This window comes from Myotis daubentonii, chromosome X (genome assembly GCF_963259705.1).
Source record: "Myotis daubentonii chromosome X, mMyoDau2.1, whole genome shotgun sequence".
Lineage (NCBI taxonomy): Eukaryota > Metazoa > Chordata > Mammalia > Chiroptera > Vespertilionidae > Myotis > Myotis daubentonii.
In genome coordinates this window covers 8,732,922-8,759,922 of record NC_081861.1, presented here as the reverse complement: position 1 = coordinate 8,759,922, position 27,001 = coordinate 8,732,922, and the positions used below count along the sequence as shown (strand labels likewise).

Sequence of the window (27,001 nt, the reverse complement as noted above, 5' to 3'; positions counted from 1 at the left end):
GGTTCTCATACTTGAATGTGCATTCAAATCACCTGGAGATCTTGTCAAAACACAGACTGCAGGGCCCATCCTCAAGGTTTCCGGTTTAGTAGGTCGCAGGTGGAGCCCAAGAATTTTAATTTCTAGCAAGTTCCAAGTGATGCTGATGTTGCTATTCTGGGGGCCACACTCAGAGGACTAAAGGTCTGGATTTAGCTCATTAGGATAATGGGAATATACATACTGCTAGCCTGTTATTGCTCTACGGGTGTTAGAAACCAGCAGTTGGTGGATCCATGGGAAGTACTTTTTGTTGATCTTCAGAACAAGGAATGCTTTCTATTGTTAATATTTTTAAAATTCCTTTTTGTAGAAGCAGCTAATAATAATGGCTACCGTATCCTGAGTACCTACTCCTCTGCTAAGCACTTTATAGGCATTCCCTTATTTGTTCCTCACTATAATATTGAGATTCCCATTTTGCCTTGGGTAGGGGCTGAAGGCCCATGATGAAAAAGGCGGCTAAGATAAAGATGGCTCAGAGGAACACAATTGGAGAAAATTAATAATAATAATAATAATAGCCTAATATTGGTCTTATTTAATCCATGCAACCACTCAGAGTTAATATCTCACTCATAACCAAGTACATGCCAGGGTATAGGAGGGCTTAATCTCTACTGCCTCCCAGTGTTCAGAGTCTGTCTCAAGCCATCAATTAGGTAGATGAGGAGACTGCATTGTGAGTGGGAGGAGAGGCTACAGAGGAGAGGCTGAAGGTCAGCCACTACTCCCCATCTAATATTTCTGAACTCTAGCTTTAATGATAGCTAAGGATCATATTTTTTTCTTTATGGAGATTATTTTTAGTATGAGGGGAAAAAGGACTCTGGTAGCTTTATCCAGGCCCAATCAATTTTACTTAGAGCCACTTGATTTTAATCATCTGTCGGTCTGCACAGAACATCTGGCAGATCCACTCCTGCTGGAGAAGCTGTAATAACTGGCCACTAATCATCTATGTTTAATGATACTCATTCCTCAAAGAGGTGTCCCAAACAGCTTTAGGTTCCTTACATGGCCTAACACAAGCAGAGCCTAAAAAAAAAAAATCTTTTGACCAATTCTCACATTCCCAAACACATCAAATCTCAACTTTTGCCCCTATTGCCAAATCACAGCATTGAAAGATTTCATTATACAAATTCAAATGTGGAGATCATGGTTGAACCACACCTCCCTGCAGCACACTATTTTTGGTACTTATATATAAGAATGTTTTTCTTGTGAATAAAATCACATTATAGGTGCTTATTAAAAATAAACAAATGGGACTACATCAAATGAAAAAGCTTCTGCACAGCAAAAGAAACCATCCTCAAAATGCAAAGGGAACCCACGGTGTGGGAGAACATAATTGCCAATGATACATCTGATAAGAGGTTAATTTCCAAAATATATAAAGAATTTATACAACTCAACATCAAGAAGACAAAAAACCCAATCAAGAAATGGACAAAGGACTTCAATAGATACTTCTCCAAAGAGGACATACAGGTGGCCAACAGACATATGAAAAAATGCTCAACATCACTAGTCATCACAGAGATGGAAATTAAAACTACAATGAGGTATCATACTTGTCAGAATGGCTATCATCAATAAATCAATAAACAACAAGTACTAGAGAGGATTTGGAGAAAAGGGAACCCTAGTACACTGCTGGTGGGAATGCAAACTGGTGTAGCCACTGTGGAAAACAGCATGGAGTTTCCTAAAAAAATTAAAAATCAAAATGCCTTTTGCCCTAGGCAGTTTGACCCAGTGGATAGAGTGTCAGCCTGTGGACTGAAGGGTCTCGGGTTTGATTCTGATCAAGGGCACATACCTCGGTTGCAGGCTCCTCCCAGGCCCAGGCTCTGGTGGGCGCGTGCAGGAGGCAACCAATTGATGTGCTTCTCTCACATCAATGTTTCTCTCTGTCTTTCCCTCTCTCTTCTTCTCACTCTAAAAATCAATGGAAAAATATCCTCAGGTGAGGATTTAAAAAACAAATACCTTTTGACCCAGCAATCCCACTTCTGGGAATATATCCAAAGAAACCCAAAACACTAATTGGAAAGAATGTATGTACCCCTATGTTCATAGCAGCATTATTTACAACTAGAGGCCCTGTGCACAAAATTCGTGCACTCAGCCCGGCCTGCACCCTCTCACAGTCCAGGAGCCCTCAGAGGATGTCTGACTAATGGCTTACAGTTGGACATCCTTAGCACTGCAGCGGAGGCGGGAGAGGCTCCCGCTCACTACTGCTACTGTGCTCGCCAGCCATGTGCCCAGCTTCTGGCTGAGTGGAGCTCCCCCTGTGGGAGCACACTGACTACCAAGGGGCAGCTCCTGCATTGAGTGTCTTCCCCCTGGTGGTCAATGTGCGTCATAGCAACCAGTTGTTCCGCCATTCGGTCAATTTGCATATTAGCTTTTTATTATATAGGATAGCCAAGATCTAGAAAGAGCCCAAGGCCCATCAGTAAATGAGTGGATAAAAAAGCTGTGTACATTCACACAATGGTATACTACTTGGCCATTAAAAAAAAAAAAAGGAAATCTTACCTTTTGTGATAGCATGGATGAAAGGACCTGGAGATTATTATGTTAAGTGATATAAGCCAGTGAGAGAACGACAAATACCATATGATCCCACTTAGATGTGGAATCTAATGAACAAATAAACTGACAAACAAAATAGAAATAGAGACATGGATACATGGAACATACCGTCGGCTGTTAGAGGGGATGGAGGTGGGGGTAGTCTGAATCAAAGAAGGTGGAGGTGGACTGTGCATTGAGCAATGGGTGCAAGATGGGTGTGTAGATGATGTTTTGCTGAGTTGTACACTTGAAACCTGTATAGTTTTTTGAACCAATATAAACCCCAATAAACTCAATAAAAAATAAAAGGCAGTCAAATCAGAAAAAGTAAGTAAAATTGTCTATTTGCAGTGACATGATCTTATATAAAAAAATCTAAATACTCCACCAAACAATTTTTAGAGCTAATAAACAAATTCAGTAAAGTTGCAGGATAAAAAAATCAACATACAAAAATCAGTTGTGTTTCTACATTAACAATGGACTATCTAAAAAATAAATAAAATAATCCCATTTATAACTATATCAAAAACAATAAAATACTTAGGGATAAATTTAACCAAGAGGGTGAAAGTTCTGTACACTGAAAAGTACAAGACTTGGATGAAAGAAACTGAAACAGAAACTAATAAATTTATATAAATCCCATGCTCATTGAGAAGAATTAATATTATAAAAATGTTCATACAACACAAAGCCATCTATGGATTCAATACAATCCTATCAAGTTTGCAATGGCATTTTTTTTACAGAAATGGAAAAAAATAATCCTAAAATTCTCAGGAAACCACAAAAGACCTCAAATAGCCAAAAAAACTTAGAAAGAACAATGAAATGATTTCACTTCCTGATTCCAAACTATATTACAAAGCTATAGTAAGCAAAATACTGTAGTGTTAGCATGAAAATGGACATATAAACCAGTGAAAGAGAATTGAGAGCCCCAAAATAAACCCATGGAAATACAATCAACTAATATTTGAAAGATCAGCCAAGAATACTTAATGAGAAAAATATGGTCTCTTTAATAAATGGTGTTAGGAATACTACATGTTCACATGTTTAAAAAAATGAAACTGAACTACCATCTTATAACACTCACAAAAATGAACTCAAAATGATTTACAGACTTAAATATAAGACTTGAAACCAAAAGACTCCTAGAAGAAAACATAGGGGAAAAGCTCCTTAACATTGATCATGGCAATGATTGATTTAAATATATATATATATATATATATATATATATATATATATATATATATATTACAAAATGATTACCACAACAAGGTTAGATAACACATCCAACACCTCACATAGTACCATTTGTGTGTGTGTTTGTGTGTGTGCATGTGAGTGTGGTGAGAGTTTTTAAGACCTACTCTCTTAGAAACTTAAAAGTATATAATATAGTATTGTTAACTATTGTCTCCATGCTGTACATTAGATCCCCAGAACTTATTTATCTTATAAATGGAGATTTGTACCATTTGGCAATGAATGTTAGGATATGACACCAAAGCATAATAAACAAAAGTAAAATAAACAAGTAGGACTACAGTAAACTAAAAAAGCTTCTGAAAGGTAAAAGAAATTATAAACAAGTTGAAAACACAACCTATGGAATGGGAGAAAATATTTGCAAACTACCTATCTGATAAGGAGTTAATATCCAAAATCTATAAGGAATTCATACAACTCAACACCAAGCAAAAAAAAGCAATTAGAAAATGGGCAGAGGACCTGAACAGACACTTCTCCCAAAAAGACATACAAATGGTATATATATATATATATATATATATATATATATATATATATATATATAATATGCAAATTGTCCCCACGGGAGTTCGACTGGGAGACCAGGAGTTCGATCGCTTGCTATGACCAGGGGGTGGTGCGAAATGAAGGAAGGCCCCAGCCAGCAGCCAGAAGGCCCTGATCGGCCCTGATCGCCAGCCAGGCCTAGGGACCCTACCCATGCACGAATTTCGTGCACCAGGCCTCTAGTAGATATATGAAAAGATGCACAACTTCACTAGCCATTTGGGAAAATGTAAATCAAAACTACAATGAGCCCGGCTGGTGTTGCTCAGTGGTTGACCCATGAACCAGGAGGTCATCAGTTCGATTTCCAGTCAGGGCACATGCCCAGTTTGCAGGATCGATCACCAGTAGGGGGCATGCAGGAGGCGGACGATAGATGTTTCTATCTATCCCTCTCCCTTCATCTCTCTCTAAAAAAATCAAAGACATATTAAAACAAACTACAATGAGATATCATTTCACACCTGTTAAAATGGCTATTATCAACAAGAAAAGTAATAACAAGTGTTAGAGAGATTGTGGAAGAAAAGGAACCCTCATTCACTGCTAGTGGGAATGTAAGCTGGTACAGCCACTATGGAAAACAGTATGGAGGCCCCTCAAAAATTTAAGAATAGAGTTGCCACATGACCCAGAAATCCTTCTTCTGGTTATCTACTTGAAAGATTTGAAAACATTTATTCACAAAGTCATATGCAACACTATGTTCATTGCAGCATTATTCAAGGTGGCCAAGACATGGAAACAACCCAGTGTCCTTCGATAGATGATTGGATAAAGAAGATGTGGTACATATATACAGTGGAATACTACTCAAACATAAGAAAAGACAAAGTACTGCCATTTGCAACAACATGGATGGACCTCAGGAATATTATGTTAAGCGAAATAAGTCAGTAATAAAAAGCTAAGGATTATGATTTCCCTCATATGTGGCATATTAAACTGAAACTCACAGAAACAGATGACAGTATGGTGGTTACCAGAAGGAAGGGAGATAGTGAGATGTAAAGGGTAAAAAGTGCCAAATATATGGTGATGGAAGATGATTTGACTTTGGATGGTGGGCATACAATGTAATGTACAGATGATTTATTATAGAACTATACACTTGAAACCTATATAGTCTTATTAACCAATGACACCCCAATCAATTTAATTCATTAAAATAAATAAATAAAATCAATAAAAACAAAAGCACCACACCTATTCTTTTATGTTTTGTACCAGTGCAGAGAGGGAAAGCATCATTAATCATACCGTACTTCCTATGAAGGCATAAACTGGAAAACTGTTTCAGATGCTGAGCCAATCCAGACACCAGGATTGCTTCAGCTGCCATTTCAATCAAGCCTGCCCATTAGACTGCTAGCCTAAAATCAACTCACTATAGAAAGACACTTCTGAAGGGATTTTTGTAGTGCATTTCCATTTCTGAATGAAATCCACAGTTGAACTTCCTCTGACTTTTGATCGGCATTAAGAGAGCTCTTCTTGTGGCTCAGGAAAGGGGAATGAGAACGTGAAAGAGATGGGCACCAAAAGGTCGCAGCTATATCACACAAAAGAATCATTTTCTCTGGGTTCAGCCACAGCCAAGACTCAAAAGAAAATGCATAAGCCCTTATGACATCACCCTTATTTACCCCAAATGACCATAGAGTACATAAACTGGGCTAAACTGAGCTCACAGAGGCTTGATGCAGGCTGAGGGTCCTCCCAGGAAAATCCCTTGACAATGACAAAGACTCCACAGACCTCTCCCTATATTGGCCACAATGACCTATGCTTTGTAAGGACAGTTGTGGAAAGCATCCTATTTTATATGGCATCAGAAATGGAATAATTCACATGCTTCAGACAGAGAGATAGTAGAGTAGATGGAGAAAGCAGGCACTGAAGTTTGCCTGGGTTCAAGTCTGAACTCTGCAATTCACAAGTTGTGTGACTTTGGGAAAGTTACTCATTCAGCAAATGTTAACTGAGGTTATTTATTTATTTCAGGCATTTTGGAGACCTCAATGAACAAATCAGGTACAGATCCCTGCCTTTATAAAGCTTGAATTCTTGTGTGTGTGTGGCGGGGGGGGGAATACAATAAACTTCACACAGTTTATACTATGTTTGAATGAAAAGTGCTAGGGAGAAAAGAAAAAGTAGAACAAGATAAGGGAAATCAGAAGATTAGATGGAAGAGAATCAACTTAACCTCTCCGGCCTCAGTTTCCACATCTGAAAAATGGGTATAATAAGTGATTTATAAAAGTGGAGTGCTTAGCACATAGGACATGCTTCATTAGTTTAAACTATTGTTATTACTGCCCCATGATATCACTTGGCCAAAGACTGTTTCCTACCAAAATGTCATTAGTCCCCTAGAAAAATACTTCCTCAGTTCATCTTTTTTGTGGAAATAGTCACAGCATCCCATCCCAGAATCAGGCAGAGTTCAGGAATGGCCGAGAAGAAGAAGCCAGCTAGACTGGGTGCCACTTGTGTAATGATCCCTATTATATAGAGGATAAATATAGAAACTCAATACTATATGTATATCTATGAAATCTGTTTCCTTCTTCGATGAGTGACACCTCATCACTCTTCCACTTAACCATGACTCCATTTATTGATGCTTTCCTTTAAACAACCCTTTACTTGTTTTACTAGTGCCTTATTTCCAAGTCCCCTGCCTTCATTCAATGGCTACAGAAATTATAATCTTAAGGAGTTCAGAGGTTGCTTTTGGCTTGCGTCCAGGGTCAAGCCTTTCATAAGTTTTAATTTCATTGCTAATCATTATTGAAGGCTCTTTGTGAAGTAGGAAGACTGCACTAGCTTTCTGTCAGATACACTTGGGGAGAAAGCTTAAGAAACAGCAAGAGAAAAATGTTGAAAGAAAACAATAAAGGAGAGCCCTCATTCCAGAAGCCATATTCTCTAAGACACTAGAGATGCCAAGAAGGTAGAAATGCTCAGATACAGCTTCCTTGAGCTCCTTAACTTCATCCATTTATTCTATATATGTATCTTTCAGGGTGGGGAGTGAGTGGAAATGGGGAGATATTTGTAGAATAGTATATGAGAACCATCAAAGAAAGGGAATCACGGAAGGAATTAAGGGAGACAATGAATCCAGCCGGCATGGGTCAGTGGTTGAGCATCGACCTATGAACCAGGAGGTCACAATTTGATTCTGTTGTGGGCTCCATCCCCAGTAGGGGGTGTGCAGGAAGCAGCCAATCAATTATTCTCTCTTATCATTGATGTTTCGATCTCTCGCTCCCTCTTCTTTCCTGTCTGAAATCAATAAAATATATTTTTAAGACAGAGAAAGAGAGAGAGAATATGAATACAAACCAGAGGTCTTAAACCAAATTAAACTCCAGGGACCAGCATTACAAGAGAAAAAGGAAAAGGAAAAGAGAATACAGGGACACAAACATTTGCCATGTGAATAGGGTTTAAAGCATGAAGCTCAAATGGACATTTGAGGACTGAAGCTCAATCTCTCCCCTCCCCTCTTTATTTAAAAGCAATAAGTTATGGGGATCTAATATACAGCATGGTGACTATAGTTAACAATACTGTATTATATACTTGAAAGTAGCTAAAAGAACTAATGTTCTGCCCTAGCTGGTTTGGCTCAGTGGATAGAGCATCTGACTGCAGACTGAAGGGTCCCAGGATCGATTCTGGTCAAGGGCACATGCCCAGATTGCAGGCTTGCTCCCTAGTAGAGGGCATGCAGGAGACAGCCAACCAATGATTCTCTCTCATCACTGATGTTTCTATCTCTCTCTCCCTCATCCTTCCTCTCTGAAATCAATAAAAAATATATTTTTTTTAAAAGAACAAATGTTCTCATCATAAAAAATAAATGCTACTTATGCAAGGTGATAGATGTGTTAATTAACCGTATATTGTAATAAAAGTTTTGCAATATATATATGTATACCAAATCATGTTACACACCTTAAGCTTACACAATGACATATATCAATATTATCTTAATAAAGCTGGAAATTTTTTTTTAAATTTATTGTTTAAAGTGAAGAACTATAACCACACCAAGCTGGTGCCCACCCTGTTTCTCAATCCCCCCAGCTTTCCGAGCTCTTTTTAGGAACATCCAGTTTCTGGCCCTTTGGTCATAACACTGATTTCTGGCAGAACACAAGGCCACGAGATGGCGGGGGAGAGAAGGCTTCCTAATCAACCCCCCGCAGAATGGAGATGAGAGTAATTGTTTTCCACTAGCCCTTTCATCAATTCCTATAATTGCGTTCCATCGGGCCACCTTTTCTCTCATAAGCACTCTATTGCAACAGAGGCCATCTTCCTCTCAGAGTCCCTGGCTGGCTCCAACTCATCACACCTGTCCCTGCCATGTCTGGCTCCATGTGAGCACTCAAACTTGCAGTCAGATCTCTTTGGCCAGATGCTCCACCTCAAATTGCCAAAGACACACCGCACCAGCTTTAGTTTTAGAACAAAAGCACGCTGCAGTCCAAGGGAGAGAGCTAGAAAAGCACAGAGTAAAGACACAACGCAGGAAAAACTGCTGCTCAAGATACAACCTGACCACGAATTAGATAGGTTCAGGTTTAATCAAGTGTATTTGGTAACTTTCGTGGGGGATTAGCTAATGGAACAGCTTCTTAAAAGGGATGGGAAAGGATGGATGCTTGACTCCAAACTCTTCCACTTATTAGCTGTGTGATCTTGGGTATGATACTTAACTGGCCTGTGCCTCCATTTTCACATCTGAAAAAAAGTTATATTGAGTGGCCGGTGGGGGGGGGGGGGTTAGGGGGAAAAGGAGACATATGTAATAGTTTAAACGATAAAAAAATAAGTAAAATAATTCTTATTTAAAAAAAGTTATATTAATAGTATTTACCTTATAAAGTTGTCACGAATATCCAATGGAACCCTGCCTGACACAAGGTAAGTAAGTACTTAGTAAGTGATGTAATTATGGAAATGGTAGCTTTGGACTCTGCTTACCCAGGTACCATTTCAGTCCACTAAAGCTACATCTGGTGAACTGAAATATATTTTAGATCATAATGCCTGCCCTCAAGGCCTGTAAGAGTTAAAGCCACTCCGAACTCCTGTAAATGATAAAGCCCACCTCTGTCATCATTATTATAGCATCACTTCAAAATACATAAACAATAAAGACTCCTTTGATTAGTCTGTCAGCATGGTAAAGAGACTTTTCCTGTTGGCTCCCAAACCTACTCCCATTCACAAAAATTCTCCGAAGATGCCCCTTTATGTATTTGTCTTGTTTCTATCTTTAGATGAGAAAAATCAAGACTCTGAGGCTCAGAAAAAAAAATTCACCTAAGCCAGTGGTCAGCAAACTCATTAGTCAACAGAGCCAAATATCAACAGTACAACGACTGAAATTTCTTTTGAGAGCCAAAATTTGTAAACTTAAACTATATAGGTAGGTACATTGTTATTAACTTAATTAGGGTACTCCTAAGCTGGCCTTTGCTAAAAACGTCCTCAATCTGATTGAGGTACATTCACTGAGGTCGACCCCTTCCAACTCTCCCATCCTCAACTCGTGCATGAATCCCGCACACCTTCCCCCGCGCTGCATATCCCGCCGCCTGCGCTGCGTCTCCCCTCGCCTGACCTACCGACACCCCCACTTCTTCTAACGCCACTTCTTCAAAATAGACTCGCCCAGGCTGAAAACTGACTTCTGCGCATGGGCCACGAAGTTTCAATCGCACTGTACGTGCATTCCCGCACATGGTATTTTGTGGAAGAGCCACACTCAAGGGGCCAAAGAGCTCGTGAGCCGCGGTTTGCCGACCACTGGCCTAGGCCCTTAAAGTCAGGGTTACTAGAAGAAATTGTATTGCACAATGGTTAGGTTACTGAACCATTGGGTTTGCAATCTGGCCTAGTTGTTATATGATTTGAGCAAGTCACTTAATCTCTATTAGTCTCAGTTTTGTCATCTGAAATATGAGGATAATAGTTGTAGCCACTTCCTAACATTAACTGAAATAAAGTCATTAATGCATTGAGCATAGGACCCAGCCCACGGTAAAAAAAAGAAAAAGCATTAAGTGTTTGTCCTGTGGCTTAGAGGACATAAGTAAATATTCGCAGCCATAGTGCCATTGTCATCATTAGTCCCCATAGTTGATTCAATGAGGATCTTCCAAAGAAGCCCACATCCTAATCCCTGGAACCTATGAATATGTTACTTTATATGGCCAAGGAAACTTTGCAAATGGGACTAAATTAAGGATCTTGAGATGGGGAGATTGTCCTGGATTATCCAGATGCTTCTTATGTAATCAAGAGTCCTTATTAGAGAGAGAGAGACGAGTCAGAGAAGATGTGACAACGAAAAGAGAGGTCAGAAAAATAGGACTATGAGCCAAGGAATATGATTAGCCTCTAGAAGCTGAAAAAGGCAATTAAATAGATTATCCACTAGACATTCCAGAAACAATGTTGTCCTGCCAACACCCTGGTTTTAGACTTTCTGAACTCCAGAACTATAACATAATAAATGTGTGTTGTTTTAAGCCAAATTTGTGGTAATTTGTTAAAGCAGCAATAGAAAATTAATAATCTTTTTCCATGTTTCCTGCATAAACATACAAGTGATTAAATGAATCCCTTAGAGTCATGATAATAATTCTGTTATGAAAGAGTATTTTTCCCTCCAAGAAAGAGATGACCAAATCATACTGTGGAATGTCCTTGAAATAAACAGACTAATTTTTATCTTACTCAAGCCAGAAGTACTGACCTGAACCAAACCACTTTGGGCTCCCTAAGAAATATGACTCTGAAGCCGTGACTTTCCACCTTGGTTGCACATTTGGATCACTTGGGAAGACTTAAAAACACTATCAGTGCCCAAAAGGCACCCCAGACCAATGGCATCAGAATATCTGCCAGTTGGGACCCAAACATCACTATTTTTTAAATCCCCATGCCAGGTGTTTCCAAAATACAGCCAGGATTGAGAACCACTGCTCTAAATTTTTTTAAAACAAATCTATCAAGGTCCTTAGGCAGTCTTCACCCCTCCAAAGAATCATCGCACACACCATTCATTAGCTACCCAGACCTGGGACATTTTGAAGCCTCAGTCGCTAGCCAAAAAATTAAATAAATTATATATATTAAATATATATATATATATATACATATATATATATATATATTAAATAAATATATATTTTTTTCTCCAGTCTGTCTTAGTTTGTTCAGCTGCTATAACAAAATGTCACAGAACTGGGTGGCTTATAAACAACAGAATTTTATTTCTCACAGTTCTAGAGGCAGAGATGTCCAAGATCAAGGTGCGTGCATAGTCAGGTGAGGGCCCTCTTCTGGTTCATGGTTGGTACCTTGTCCTCACATGGTGGCAGAGCTAAGGATCTCTTTATTTTTTTTTTAAATATATATTTTATTGATTTTTTACAGAGAGGAAGGGAGAGAGATAGAGAGCTAGAAACATCGATGAGAGAGAAACATAGATCAGCTGCCTCCTGCACATCTCCTACTGGGGATGTGCCCGCAACCCAGGTACATGCCCTTGACCGGAATCGAACCTGGGACCCTTCAGTCTGCAGGCCGATGCTCTATCCACTGAGCCAAACCGGTTCCGGCCTAAGGATCTCTTTAGAGCCTCTTTTGTAAAGCACTGATCCCATTTTTGTTCATTCAACAACTTTTTATTGAGCTCCCACTATGTGTCAGGGTCTCTAATCCCACTCTTGAAGGTTTCACCTAAATGACATAAGTACCTCCCAAAGGCTCCACCTACTAATGCCATTACCTTTGAGGGTTAGGATTTTAACATATGGATTTAGAGAGGTGACAAACATTCAGAGTATACAATAGTCAGGATTTATATATCTTCACTCCTCCCTAAATTAATAGACCCCTCCATTCCTTCTCTCCCCTGGAGCTTTGCATACCCCCATAGATTTAGCACAATCTTACATATAACACCCTCAATAAATATTTATTGAATTAACCTGACAGTGTCTGTTGCCATTTTGGTCTCTATCACCTGCTGTGTCACAGAAAAGATCCTTCCTTGGAAACTGTGAACTCCCAACTCACATCTGTGCCAAATAATCTGGAACAATCAATGTGAAACATATGTTGGATCTCTGGAAAGAAGGGATGTTAAGGCCAATAGCAGAGTTACAATATGACAAAAAGTGCTGGTACTTGTTTGTAAGTACATTTTAAATATAAATCAGTTCAATCTAACCTGGCTCAACATATACTGAGTGTCTACCATATCATAGCAGGGCACTCTGTTAGTCTTTGTGGAAGGACTTAGATATCATCGCTGTCCTTGAGATACTTTCAGTCTAGCAAGGAGGGATGAGGCAAGTATATTTATAATTGTCAGGCAAAAAATTGGATAAATGTCACAGGAGAAGGGGATAAGGAAAGGCTTGGAGACAGGCCTTACAAAATTTGTAAAATTTTTCCAGAGGGCTTAGCTACCTGGAAGTGGGGGATGCTGCTGGAGGTTCAAAAATAACTATCACTCGGTGTGACTGTGCTAAGAATTTTATGCACTAGCACACTCAATCCTCACATCCCCATGAGTTAGGTACAATATCATCATTCTGAGATTCTGAAAGGCTAAACAACTTGCTTAAGGTCCTACACAGAAAGTAGAAAAAGTAGGACCTGAACCCAGGTTTGTCTACTTACTCCAGTGCCTTTGCTCTTTTTAAAAAAATATATACTTTTAGAGAGAGAGAAACATCAATGATGAGGGAGAATCATTGTTTGGCTGCCTCCTGTACACTCCCTACTGGGGATCAAGACCACAACCCAGACATGTGCCCTTGACTGGAATCAAACCTGGGACCCTTCAGTCTGCAGGCAGACACTCTATCCACTGAGCCAAACCGGTTAGGGCCAATGCCTCTGCTCTTAATCGCTATATTATGTTACTTTCCTTGATGCTCTAACTGACCCGCTAACTGCACATATTGCAATCATTCACTTGGAAATCTCCTCTCTGTCAGAAATGGCTCATGACAACCAGCTCTTCTTAGTGACCCATAGAATTCTCCATCATGTGTGCCACATGTTCATCTAGTCAAATTCTCATCTCAGGAGGTCCTCATACAGATGGACAGCCTTTGGCAGACAGGGTTGCCCTGGAACACCACAGAAGGATATAGTGACTATTCTTAGAAAGCCAAAATATGACAATTACAAAGTTAGAGTCCAATAGAGCAGGTGTGTAAGCTACATTAGCTGGATGGAGAAACTATTTTAAATCATGCTTTTTTTCTTTTAACAAATGTATTGAATTTATTCGGGTGACATGGTTAATGAAATTATATAGGTTTCAGGTGTACAACTCTAGAATACATCCCCTGTATATTGTACTGTGTTCACCACCCCAAATCAAGTCTCCTTCCATCACCATTTATCCCCCTTTATCCTCTTCCACTTGACCCCACCCCCTTTCCCTCTAGTAATCACCATACTGTTGTCTGTGTCTATGAGGTGTTTTTTTGTTTGTTTTTTTACTTTTTTTATGAGGTTTTTTTTGCTTAATCTCCTCACCTACTTCATCCAGCCCCCTAACCCCTCATCCCTCTGACAGCTGTCAATCTATATGACCCTGAGAAAATCACTTAACATTTTTAATTAAATTTATTGGGATGACATCTATATATATAAAAGGCTGACTAACCATACGTACATCTGACCATCCATCCAATGACCAGCCGGTACATATGACGCACATTGGCAATTTAAAAATAAATGTTGACTCACGCATTATTAATAAATCACAAGGACAAACTCTAGACAGAGAGGACTATTCCTACCTGAACCTTTTTTCGGACATCGTCAGTTATATGTTGCTTTCTCTCGAGTTCGAAGAGCATGTGTGTGACATTAAATTAGTCAAGCACTCTGAAAGTGTTTTTACTCTTAATGTGGTATACAGGGAGATATTAGAATAAGTTTAATCAATTTATCAGTCATTGTTTTTATTAATGTTGTTTTTATATCATGTTTTGGTTGTTTTTAAATCATGTTGTTATTGTTTATTTACTAATCAATTTATATATTATTTTCATATACATTTTACTAATTTTCTTTCATCTCTCACACCTCTATTATAGAGAAAGGGCGAATAGTGATATTAAAATATTTTTTATTTGAATTTTATACTATATTATATATACTATTTTGACATGTAATTTTTTGCAGTAATGTAATTACTACACGAATCTTTCTTCTAATTAATTCCTTTCAATGTGCACAAATCCATGCACTGGGCCACTAGTTGGTTAATAAAATTATATAGGCTTCAAGTGTACAATTCTATGAGGCATCATCTGTATATTGTATTGTGTGTTCACCACCCAAAGTCAAATCTCCTTCTGTCACCATACACTTGACCCTCTCTACCCTTCATAACACCCTTATCCACCTTCCCCTCTGGTAACCACCATATTGTTGTCTGTGTCTATGAGGTTTTGTTTGTTAATTTGTTGCTTTCAGTTTTCTATCCCACATATTAATGAAATTTAAAGCCACATGCAAATGAATGAAGCTAGACTATTACTTGTCCCCATATTAAAAAATTGGCTCAAAATGAATCAAAGACCCAAACATAAGACCTGAAGCAACTTTCAAGTATGCATTACAGTATTACTAACTATAATTATCATGCAGTACATTACAGCCACGTGATTTACTTATTTGATAACTGGAAATTTATACCTTTTGACTACCTTCACCCATTTTGGCATTCCACACCCTGCTTTGGTAACCATGCATCTGTTCTCTGTATCTATGAGGGTTATTTTTAGATTGCACATACAAGTGAGATCATATGGTATTTGTCTTTCCCTGTCTGACTTATTTCATTTATCATATGCACTCAAGATCCACTTACATATTTCTTTCTTGTTATGGCTAATTTATATATATATATATATATATATATATATATATATATATATATATATACACACACACACACACACACACACACACACACACACACACACACTCTAGAGGCCTGGTGCACAGAATTCATGCACGGGTAGGGTCCCTAGGCCTGGCCTGTGATCAGGGCAAATCGGGGCCTTCCAACTGCCGGCCAGGACCTCCCTTCCCTGACTGCCAGCTGCCAGTGGGGCCTCCCTTCATCCCATGCCACCCCCTGGTGGTCAGCACACGTCATAGCAAGTGATTGAACTCCTGGTTGTGGGAAACTGTTTATTGCCTTCACTATCTGATAAGCATAGACAGAGAACCCCCGAAGGCTGGGTGCCTTTGAAGCCCTCCCAAAGGTCGGAGCTAGGAGCCACCTCTGTTTGTCCAGACAGTGGTAGCTGAAACTACTCCCCCATTTATTATTATGTAAATCCTTGCTGATGGGCTAGTCTGCCTGTTGCAGGGGGTCACCTGCCTAGGGCTATGCTATGGGTGCATCCCAGATCAATAAAAGCTTGGTGAGGCCTGAGCACAGGAGAGGAAGTCCTTCGGGACTTGTCGCCTGGTCCCCCAATATTGCAAAATTATCTCGTGTCTTTTTCTCTCATTTGTTGTGCGGCTCCTCTTTCAGATACTGAACCCTACTCCACGCGAGTCGTGGAAGGAAACACTCAACACCTGGTCTCTCGGTCAAACTCCCGAGGGGACACTTTGCATATTAGCCTTTTATATATATAGATTCTTTATGTATTCATCTATCAATGAACACTTAGATCATCTCCATGTCTTGGCTATTGTAAAGAATTAAATAATGCCACAATGAACATTAGGGTACATTAGGGTGCATTTATCTTTTTTGAGTTAGAGTCTCAGTCTCTTCATCTATAAAAGTGTGTGAGAGAGAGAGAGAGAGAGAGAGAGAGGGAGGGAGGAAGAGAGAGAGAGGAAGAGAGAGAGAGAGAGAGGAAGAGAGAGAGAGAGAGAGAGAGAGAGAGAGAGAGAGAGAGAGATTGGTGAACCTTGGCCTTTTTTAGAGCCACGCTACAGAAAATGTTATCCACCCAATAGTATCTGTATCACCCAGAAATTTGTTAGAAATATAGAATTTCCTCAGGTCCCACCCCAGACCTTCTGATTCAAAATCTGCATTGTAAGCAGAATTGTAGTTGATTTATATACATTGAAGTTTGAGCAGTACTGACTTAAGTGAAGTGAAAGGAAAATGAGAGAATCTATATAATTTCATCAGCAAGTTAAGGAGGCCAAAGTTGGGGGTAGGTATGAATGGGCAGTTGAAAAATATTTAAAAATCTTGGATCAGTTACTGTGGGGTTGGATGAAAGGATGGTGAAGCAGCCAGGATTTTCCCTCTGAGATTGGAAAGCGTGAGCTTATACTGAACCCAATCCAAGTACTTTTTAAGGGAGAAGAGAGAAGATAGCACATATATGAATACTACCATTTACTGACTGAACATTATACTTTTATGTGTTATGTAATCATCATAACAATTACCAGATAGGTATTGTAAAGAATTTAGAGCAGTGTCTTGCATATAGTAATTGCTCAATAAATGTTAACTTTTATTGGCATTTGCAATAAATGCTGTCTTAAGCTGCCAACTAAAGGAGCTAGAGGCAAGAGAGAGAGGATCCAAAGTAACAGAACCATACTCACTTTATTGCAATGTTAACTTCAATAAAGAGGAAAGAGAAAGCAAACCAATGTCTGCTCAGATTTCAAATGTCCTAAGTGAAATTTCTCTTTCTAGGAAGTTTCCTGGCTTTGACTCTGAGTTCTTCTCTCTTTGCACTGAAGAGTGTAGAATATTACCCTGGCAATAAGCAACTCTGCTTGAGGAAGTCAGGATAATTCTATTCTATTTATAAAAGGCAAAGCAAATGCCAGAAGAGGCTGTAGGACTGGGGCAGAGCTTGAATTCCTTTGGAAGGAATCCATCTCATGATCTTGAGAGAGAATAGTTTCAGACTGGGCAGCTTACTTCAGTACTTTCAGGAGCAGGGTGCGGGGGGCGGGGGGGCTTCCCTCTCAACACCCTCTAGGACTAGCAATCCCTGCACCCCAAAGCTTGGGCTGAGAGTGAAATCTTTCTATATCAACTGCTACTTTTGTAAGGAATATTCGGAAGGGAACTTTGAAGTCATTGAAAAAAAATCATTGAAACAAGAAGTGTCCAAAGCCTCAGCTGGGAACCACAAAACTTGGAAAGCTCTTTGCGTCAAAGGAATCCAAGAAGAAAAACACAGTAAATCCCCGTCATCCTGTCTAATTCTAAAGCCCAGGCATTACACTTATGAATGGAACTTTTGCCAATTCTTCAGTCCTGAACACATCACCATTAGCTGTTCTCCTTTAGACCTGCCTGCCCCCTTTTCATCCAGGGCTATTAACTTTCAGAATGCAGTCACCAGGCCTTATTCAGTGGCCTAAGGTCATTATAATGATGAATAAGGTGATTTTAAGCGACTGGAGGAAGGAAGCCCTGTGGGATTCAAAGTGCTAAAAGAAAGGCAGGGTAGGGTATTCTGGCAATTTGGGCCTCAAATTGCTTTGTAATAAGAACAATGCGGGTGCAGTGAACCCTAAACCCTCCCAAAATAACAGGTCTAAACCTGGCGAGCAGATCAGATAGGCCAGGCTTGCAGTAGGTTGAAAGACCTCCAAGAGAACACCAGAAGCTACCACAAAGTGAGTAGAACCCAAATATCCGTGGTACAGGGGATATATTTGGAAGTGTCTGCTCCACACATAACGATCCCCTTATAACTCCTATCTGATTTATAAATGTGTGCCCCTTGTTTCCATTACATAACCCTAGCCTCCTGGGCCAAAGGTCACTTATCTAGGGGTAGGCAACTGACTCGATCGATCAGTGCCCATTCCCTGTGACTTGGTCATTGGTACTAAGCCAGCCAGTAGCTTTCTATGAGACCGAACTGTAACATATGAACTTAGGAGATAACGAAGCTATCTCTTGCCCACTCCGTGCTCTCATCTACTAAGTGAGAAAAAAATAAGCTGACGTGCAGAGGGAACCAGATAGGAGACACCAAAAAAATAAAAAATAAAAACAGCCCAACAACTTCCCATTTCCAAAACTCTGTTCATTCCCAAGAGTCAGTCACATTCCTCTTGTGCTTAAACTAGCTCCAGCTGGTTTCGCCTTTTGCAACTAAAGGATAGAAATGAATAAATAACATGTCTAAAGGGGCAGCTGCTACTCAGTTCCTGGTGACTGTCACCATGCAGCAGTCTAGGCCCTGTGATGCGAAGTATTTCAAGTTTTTCAAGAAAGTTGCAAACCTATATTTTACATCAGGGGTGGGGACCCTTTTTCCTGGCAAGGGCCATTTGGATATTTATAACATCATTCGCAGGCCATACAAAATGATCCACTTAAAAATTAGCCTGCTGTATTTGGTCAAACATTTCATTAACTCACCCCTAATGCCCTGGCAGGGCCAGACCAAATGATTTCATGGGCCTTATACGGCCTGCAGAAGAGACGTTCCCTACCCGTTTCACGTGAAAAATTCCACTCGTATACACTGGTAATGAAATCAAATTCTAGAAAACATTGTCAATATAAAGTATATCTGTGGCCTCAGTGTGGTTTGCGGACCCCTGAATCGTGACCTCAGTCAGCAAATTTCCTATCTCACCTGCTGTTTCCTTACTTCCTAAATCTTGCATCTATTACTATATTTTTCATGTATACCCATTTGTGCTGCATTACACTGATATTTGGGCCAACCTTGATCTATTTCCTTTTGGTCTTGCTGACTAGCTAGCTAAACATATAGTGATCAGAAATGTGGATTGCAAAAGCCAAACTATCTGGTCAAATTCAAGTTCTGCTGATTATTAGCAGAATTTTCCCAGTTTCCTTACAGGTATGGTCATAGATTTGAAGAGCTGTAGTTTCTCCGTTTATCAAATGGAATACCTGTCACACTTATGAATGTTATTTTTTGTTGTTGTTATGAATATTGTTTGAATATCTGACTAGCAGCCATACTATTACTCTGGCCTCCCAGAAAGTACAGATCTCTCCCTTTTTCCCTGATTGCAATGACTCTTGGGGGTTCAATGAGTACTCAGGTTTGTGTCTACCTTCCGGCCCCAGAAATTTTTCTGGTCTCTGTTGAATGACACGGTGCTAAAGATGTCTCTAGTTTCTCTATTTAGCACACGAAGCAGCTGTTTATGTAATCCCTAAGGTTTTTTAAAGTAAAGAATGACTTTTGGGGAAAGTGCTCTTAATACTGTGCCTATAAAAAACAGAGACTCCTTTATTTATAGTTGTGTCCTGATTCTGTCTACTTTTCCAGTCTTTTTTTCCTGCCACTGACCCAGAACATTCTTATGCTCACTATTTCCTAAGTACACCACCTCTCTGGAACCTCCATTCATTGACACATGATATTCCTTTTATAATGTCCTTACTTTCTCTACTTGCCTTGAAAACTCATATTTCTCTTTTAAGACTCAAGCATCACTCCTCTAGCAAGTCCTCTCTGACTCCTTGACCCCCAATGTCACCCACATCTTTCCTGCTCATGTTAATGATTTGCTTACTTGTCAATTTCCAAATTCCTCCCTCCTTGAGTCTCTTCAGCCTTCCTGTAATCTTCAGTGTCTTTATCAACAAAATGAGTAAAATCCCATGATGAATTTACACGAGAAACATGCAAAGGGCTTAACATGGTCCTTTGCGTACAGTATGTGAACAGATACTACTTGTTTGGTAGAACTTTGTCTCCCAGCTGAGTTCGAGGGCAAGGTTGAGGTAATATATTTTTGTACCCCAGCCTGTAGCACAGAGCTGGCCACACATAGCGTTCTCAGGGCATGTATGTTGAAAAAGCAAATAAGATGAATGAATGAATGTTGCTTCCCCCTTTCAAAGCTATCTGCCTTATATATGCGGAAATGGTTAATGTATAGTCAGGTTTAAATAAACCAAAGCTACAGATCGCATTCCGCTACAGCAGCAAAAAGCACTCTAAACTCCTCTGAATATTTTCTGCTCTACTACCATGCCATCATTGACCAGCAAAAGTGTCCCCAGATCAGGGAACAACTTGCCAAACAACATAATACCATCCACCTGAGCATCAGGTAACATGAGCTAGACAATGACATTCGTTGAAACCTGGCTGTTTCCCCGAGACACTAGAGAGGAAGAATATTGACATTCCTGGTTTTCCAGCAGCTAATTTTGCCCCACCTATATTATCACCAAAAGTAGAGTTATCTAACCTCATAAGAGCCCTTCCCTAGCCTTATTCCATTCCCCTCTAGGCCCACATTGTATTGATGCTGCCTTTGGCTATACGATTCTTCCTGTTTAGAATGCCCTTCCCCTTCCACTCTGACCATCCAAATCCTACCTATACTTCTTGAGCAAGTTGCTTCATTTTTTTTTAAACTTATGAATTGTTTATTTCTGGAAATTTCCCCCTTTTTTTATTGAATTGATTGGGGTGGCACTGGTTAACAAAATCATAGCTTCAGGTGCACAATTCCACAACTGCAGTCACTGTGGAGGGCAGTATGGAGCTTCCTCAAAAAAATTAAAATTGAAACTGCCTTATGACCCCGTGATTCCAATTCTGGGAATTTATCCAAAGAAACCCCGAAATACCAATTCAAAAGAATATATGCACCCCTATGATCACTGCAGCATTATTTACAATAGCTTGATATTTCTGTGCCCCCATTTCCCGTACTGAAAAACTGGGGAAATAACAGTATATAGTGGATAGGATTGTTTTATTATATGAATTGATACATGTAAGGTGTATAGAGGGCTGAGCACACAGTAGGTCTTCAGTAAATGTTAGTTATATACTATTTTTAGGTGGGAATGTTTGGATGGGTGAGAGAATCAAAGAAGAAAAAGAAAGTGAAGACGAGAAGAAAGCTGTTGGAAAACTTCTTAGAAGGTACAGGAGAGAATGGATCCTCTTCCACTTACTGTGTGACCTTAAGTACTTTACTTTCCCACGTCTCAACTTCCTTGCTATAAAATGGAGATGACAATAGTGCCTACCTCATGACATTATTGTGAGGATCAAACAAAACGATACATGAAACATACTTCCCCACGGGGAAGGACTTGGGGAGAAGGACAGAGAATAGCTTAAAAGAAATCTTGTGAGACCAAAAAGACTGAAAGGTGTTTTTTTTTAATTCCAAGTGAATAATTTTCAGTTTCATGATAGAGTAGAACCTTGTGAAGTTTTCTTTAAAAGCTTAAATATTTTTCTAGTGCTAATAAATTTATTGTGATTTCTTATTCAAGTGCATTGAAAAGGCTTTTTATATTTAAGTAGTTTCAAATGTGTCTGAAACCTTTTCCAGGTAATTGTATTATACAACAATGGTTAGTATGAAATTAAATTGTATCAGTTGACATGAATTCAGCAATAAGCTAACTAAGTTTTATCTTTAAAGAAACATTCTATCCAGCCCTGGCCAGTTTGGCTCAGTGGATAGAATGTCGACCTGCAGACTGAAGGGTCCCGGTTTTAATTCCAATCAAGGGCACGCACCTCGGTTGCAGGAGGCAACCAATTAATGTGTCTCTCTCACATCAATATTTCTCTCTGTAGTTCCCTCTCTCTAAAAATCAATGGAAGAATATCCTCGGGTGAAGATTAAAAAAAAAAAGAAAAAGAAACATTCCATCCAAAGCATAAAAACATAAACCATATTGATATTCTAGAGTAGAATTTTAAGTAAAATAATTGTTGATTACCTATTTTCTTTAAAAGTGACTTTTACTCCCACTTCTAGGAATATATCCTAAGAATCCTGAAACACCAATCAGAAAGAATATATGTACCCCTATGTTCATAGCAGCACAATTTACAATAGCTAAGATCTGGAAACATCCCAAGTGCCTATCAGTAGATGAGTGAATAAAAAAGCTGTGGTGCATTTACACCATGGAATGCTATGTAGCTGTAAAAAGAAGGATCTCTTACCCTTTGAGACAGCATGGAGGGGCCCGGAGATGCTAAGCAAAATAAACCGGTCAGTGAAAGACAAGTATCACATCACATGATCTCAATCATATGTGGAATCTAATGAACAAATAAACTGATGGACAAAATAGATCCAGAGACATAGAAGCATGGAACAGACTGATGATTCTCAGAGGGAAGGCAGGAGTGAGGGGGTAGTAGGAAGTGATCAACCAAAGAACTTGTATGCATAACCGTAGACATAGACAATAGGGTGGTGAAGGTCTGAAGGGGAGGGGGGTCAATGGGGAAACAAAAGGGGGAAATCTATAATATTTTAAACAATAAAGATTTAAAAAATGGCTTTTACTCGGTATAAAAGTCAAAGTTTTTGTAAGGTCCTATATGATCAGGCCCTCTATATAGGTCCCTCTGACCACATGTCCTAGGACTCTCTTCCTCTCCACTCCAGTGATACGCAGTAGATAAAAGCGTTTGCCTGCAGACTGAAGGGTCCGGGTTCAATTCCCTGAACACATCAAGCCTTTGCACATTCTCTTTCCTGTGTCTACTACCCCAATCCCTCAGGCATTATGGCTGGCTCTCATTTCACTCAGGTATATTTTTAAATACCACCGTATAAGAGAAATTTTCTTTAACTGCACTATAGTAAATATATCTCCCCAATCCCAAATGCCTTCTATTCTTTCTCCCACCTTATCCCCACCCAACAAATACCTTTATTGTTTATTGGCTTTCCCCTCCACCAACACACCCTCATTAGATAAAATTCCCCAGTCTGTGCAGTGATGACACAGAGTAGATTCCTACTAAATATTTGTTCAATGAATTAATTAAAGAACATCATATCACAATGCACATTGTGTTGATACCTTTGTTTATCACAGCTCCTCGTCCTTAAAGGCTGAGCAACAATCAGGAAAGAACTCATACCAAAGTAAATGTACAGGCAAGCTGATCTAGTCTAGGCACGAACAGCCTAGGTCACCAGATACAGGCATTTGAGAAGGGAACTTGAGGGTCAAAATTACTTCTACTTCTACTCTCTACTACAGAGAAAGCACAAAATATCCTTTTTACAATTATCCCCCCGAAACCTTTTTGCCTCCAAATAGATAGAAATTCTCCGCAATCCCAGGAAGCAGAATGAATGACAGCAAACAATTTAAATCGCTCTGGGGAAGTCACTAGAAGTCCTTGGAAAGGATTTCTATTGCTTGCCTGTGAGCCGTTAGTGGGTTCACAACCCTTTCATTGTCCTAGGAAGAAAATAACCATATTTCAGCAATGGTATTTTATGAGAGCTCCGAACCGCCTAGTTCCCATATCCTACAACTAGAAATTCTCCCAAAGGAAAACAAACCAATATGAACACAAAGGGACAATCAAATGTGAAAATGGAAGCATACCTGTTCCTAACATAGTCCATGCATACCAACTGCAGGAGGCTGGGTATGGCACCAACACATAGTTGCTTCTCCACCCTCCATGCAAGGGTGTGGATAGCAGACTTCAGTGGGTGTGACATGTACAAGTGGTTCTTGGCTCTGCGTCAAGACTGTACGCCCACTGACGAAAGTAAGGAAGAGTGCCAGTTGAATTTATGTTTCCTTTGTTTATAGGAGCCCATAGGCCAGTGACTTTAGGGGGAAATACCTCTAAGTGAGGCTTTCTTTTTTTTATCTGAATCCAGTGGACTCAATGATATGGCCGCTCACAATAAGGTCCCTTTGCGGTTTGGAAAATCAATTGAGGACAGAGGGGATGGAGGAAGGTGCTTTACTTAAATGTTGCCTAGGAACCTAGAACTAACACATGCCCTTGATGGGAGTTGGCACTGGGATGCAATGAAACCCAACACATTAAAGGAGGGAGGAGCTCTGTGACTTGCATTTAATACCAGAGACAGCTGAACTGGTAAATTGCAGAGCACTGGGAGCTGTGGCATTCCATCCACTGAACAGAAACTTTCAGAGTGAAATGCTAGCCCTCAAACCTCAAACAACACGTTTTCATGTCTGTAACCTGTGGGATATCATTAGGCTCCACCCAGTCCTGCCACTCTCCCTAAGCAGAAAGATGAGAGAGACAAACGCGGGAGAGATGCCACTGGTCCATCCGAGACCCTTCTAACAAGTCTCCACCACACCAGTTCTTTATTTAACCTCAGAAGGGAGCTGGTGAAGCCCTTCTCCTCAGCACAATCTTCCTGACTGGACATGGACATGGGCAAGGCAGGTCACCCAAGGTGGCCTTAGCTTCCCTATTGAAGCAAACTACCGTTGGCCTTTTGCATGCCATTTAGCCTTGAGTTCTTATCTCTTCCAGCTGCATCTCCCAGCTACCTGGGCTTGGGCATGTGGCTGCCTGGTACTACAGGAAAAACATAAGCGGGAACCATTGGAACTTTCACGTGATGGATGCTTGGTAAATGTTGGAATAAAATTCAACACACATCTCCATATCCTAAGAAGGAATCTTGGCCACCAATCTGTTAAGCAAGGAGTCAGTGACATCACTCGACATGGTCTTGACATAGTAATAGACACCGCTCCGCCGTGGGATCAGCCACAGGCAATGAATTTAGCATTCAAGAAATATTTGTAGAATGAATTCTTTTTTTTTTTTTCAAGTCATCTGCACTGCCATGGCACCTCTTAGGAAACAGAAAATTTTCCATCCACCTAAAACTGCTAAATCGACTGCAGTTAACTAATGTGCAACTTCAGGGTGCGCCTCCTGATAATCAGCTGGATATCAGAACCAAGTGTGGAGGTTGGTATAGGGGAGAGAAAGCTATCCTTCCCATGCAAATATCCCCAAAACTCAGAGTGTCATAGTAAGGCGAGTCACTGCTGTCCTTCTCGAAATTGAATTTCCAATACAGATTTCCCTCAGTTGAACTAGTGCACTGTCCCTTTAAGAAGCCAGGCAAGATGGAGCCCTCCCAACTCACAGCTAGAGGCTTTAGGCAACCTGATAAGGATGCTGGAGTGTGACAAAAAGAAAGAACTCCTGGAGAGGGTAAGTCGAGGCTCTAATGATCTGAGGGGTAATCGAGGTACCAAACCATACAAACATCCAACTCTGAGCGCGCCTATGCCAGGGGTGGCAGCTCCCCTAGCGCCACCCCTCCTCCCCTTCCCTCCCTTTCTTACCCCACCCTGCTCCACCCTCAGGATCCTCCTTGAAAGAGTCTCCTTCTATAAGGTGGCTCCTTCGCCGCCCAGCGGAGACCCCAGTGAGGGGGGCAAAAGGAAGGGGGAAAAAGGGTAGGTAGGCAAAATGAAAGGGACTTACTTTTGGATTCTGCGCCTCCGGAGGCATCCTCTCCTCCCAGCCTGGGGCCAGGGCCAACGGACGGGGCGGGGCTGGGGTTGAGCTGATGGACTCGGGGTCCTCACTCCCTCGTACTGCAAACCTAGTTCAGTGGCGAGTTGGAGGTAATGGGCACCGACCAGGGCCGGTGTACACTCGATTTGAATGATCTCCAAAGGAGACCGAAGGGTTGGAGAGAGTTGACCGTGGGTGGGAGTGGAGGTGAGCTCTAAAGCCCTCCTTTTCCTCCCTTTCTGACTAGCTTTCCCCGCCCGGCATTAGCGATAATCAGGGGCAATGGTTTTCTTTTTTCTTCCTTTTGGTTTCTCCCAGCTGCCGGTCCCAGACCCCACCCAGCGGCTCCACCCCATCCACTGCTACACATTCTGTCAATCACCAGCCCCTTTAAAGCTGCATCGCACAACTTGGGTTTTCGTCCGTCTTTGGCGGGCAGACAGAATGCCCGGGCGCCTGGCCTTTCCTGCAATTCCTCTGACCTTTCTGCTGAGTTTAGGAAGCTAAGCTTAGTTGCTAGTGGAGGCTCCCCCTCCCCCTCTGCCCCGAAGCTTTCACAGTCCGCTCCACCCAAAGTCCTTCCGGGCCGGCCAGGCCACGCCATACTCTACCCCATCTATTTTCTTTACTTTGTTTCTGGTTTTAAAAAAAAGAAAGAAAGAAAAGGGAAAAAAAAGTGGCTCCTTTGGCTCCAGATAGCCAAGAAAGTTTGTGCAGCGCCCTCTCTGGCGCCGCCCACTTCCTTACAGTTTCTGGACTGAAGTGGCTACAGCAGATCCCCTGTCTCTGGGGCCTCTTGGTTTGGCCTGACTCAGTATATTCAAGTCTTCTCTAAAGCTCATCTGTGTTAAGTCTCCATATTTCGGACCAGAATAGGAGAAGAGAAGGGGAGGATTCCCAGAAATGTGTTTCATTCCTCTAACTCACCCCAAACAGCAGTCCCCCACCACCCCTCACTGCCTAAGTAGGCAGAGAAGGGCCTTGAAGTGCCCTCCACAATTAGGGGAACTCCAGATGATCCATCAGAAATCATGTGCAATACCATTCTCCATTCCAGTGTATAGTAAAATACCTGGTTGCTCAGGGCAAAAATTCCTGAGCCATCCTCAACTCCGACTCTTCAAGAAATCCTGTTGGCTCTATCTTCAAAATCAGAATCTGACCACTTATCACCATTTCCGCTACCACCGCCCTGACCCTGCCACCATTTTTAG

General features: G+C 40.6%; 1 protein-coding gene across 1 annotated transcript in view; it reads right to left on the bottom strand.

The window, feature by feature from the left end:
- KLF8 (KLF transcription factor 8) overlaps window positions 1–26,313 on the bottom strand; it is a 74,822-nt gene extending 48,509 nt beyond the window's left edge. The window contains exon 1 of the mRNA XM_059680551.1: window positions 25,755–26,313. The gene's annotated coding sequence lies outside the window, so the exon portion shown is untranslated. The remainder of the gene's footprint in view (window positions 1–25,754) is intronic.
- Window positions 26,314–27,001: the final 688 nt, after the last annotated feature.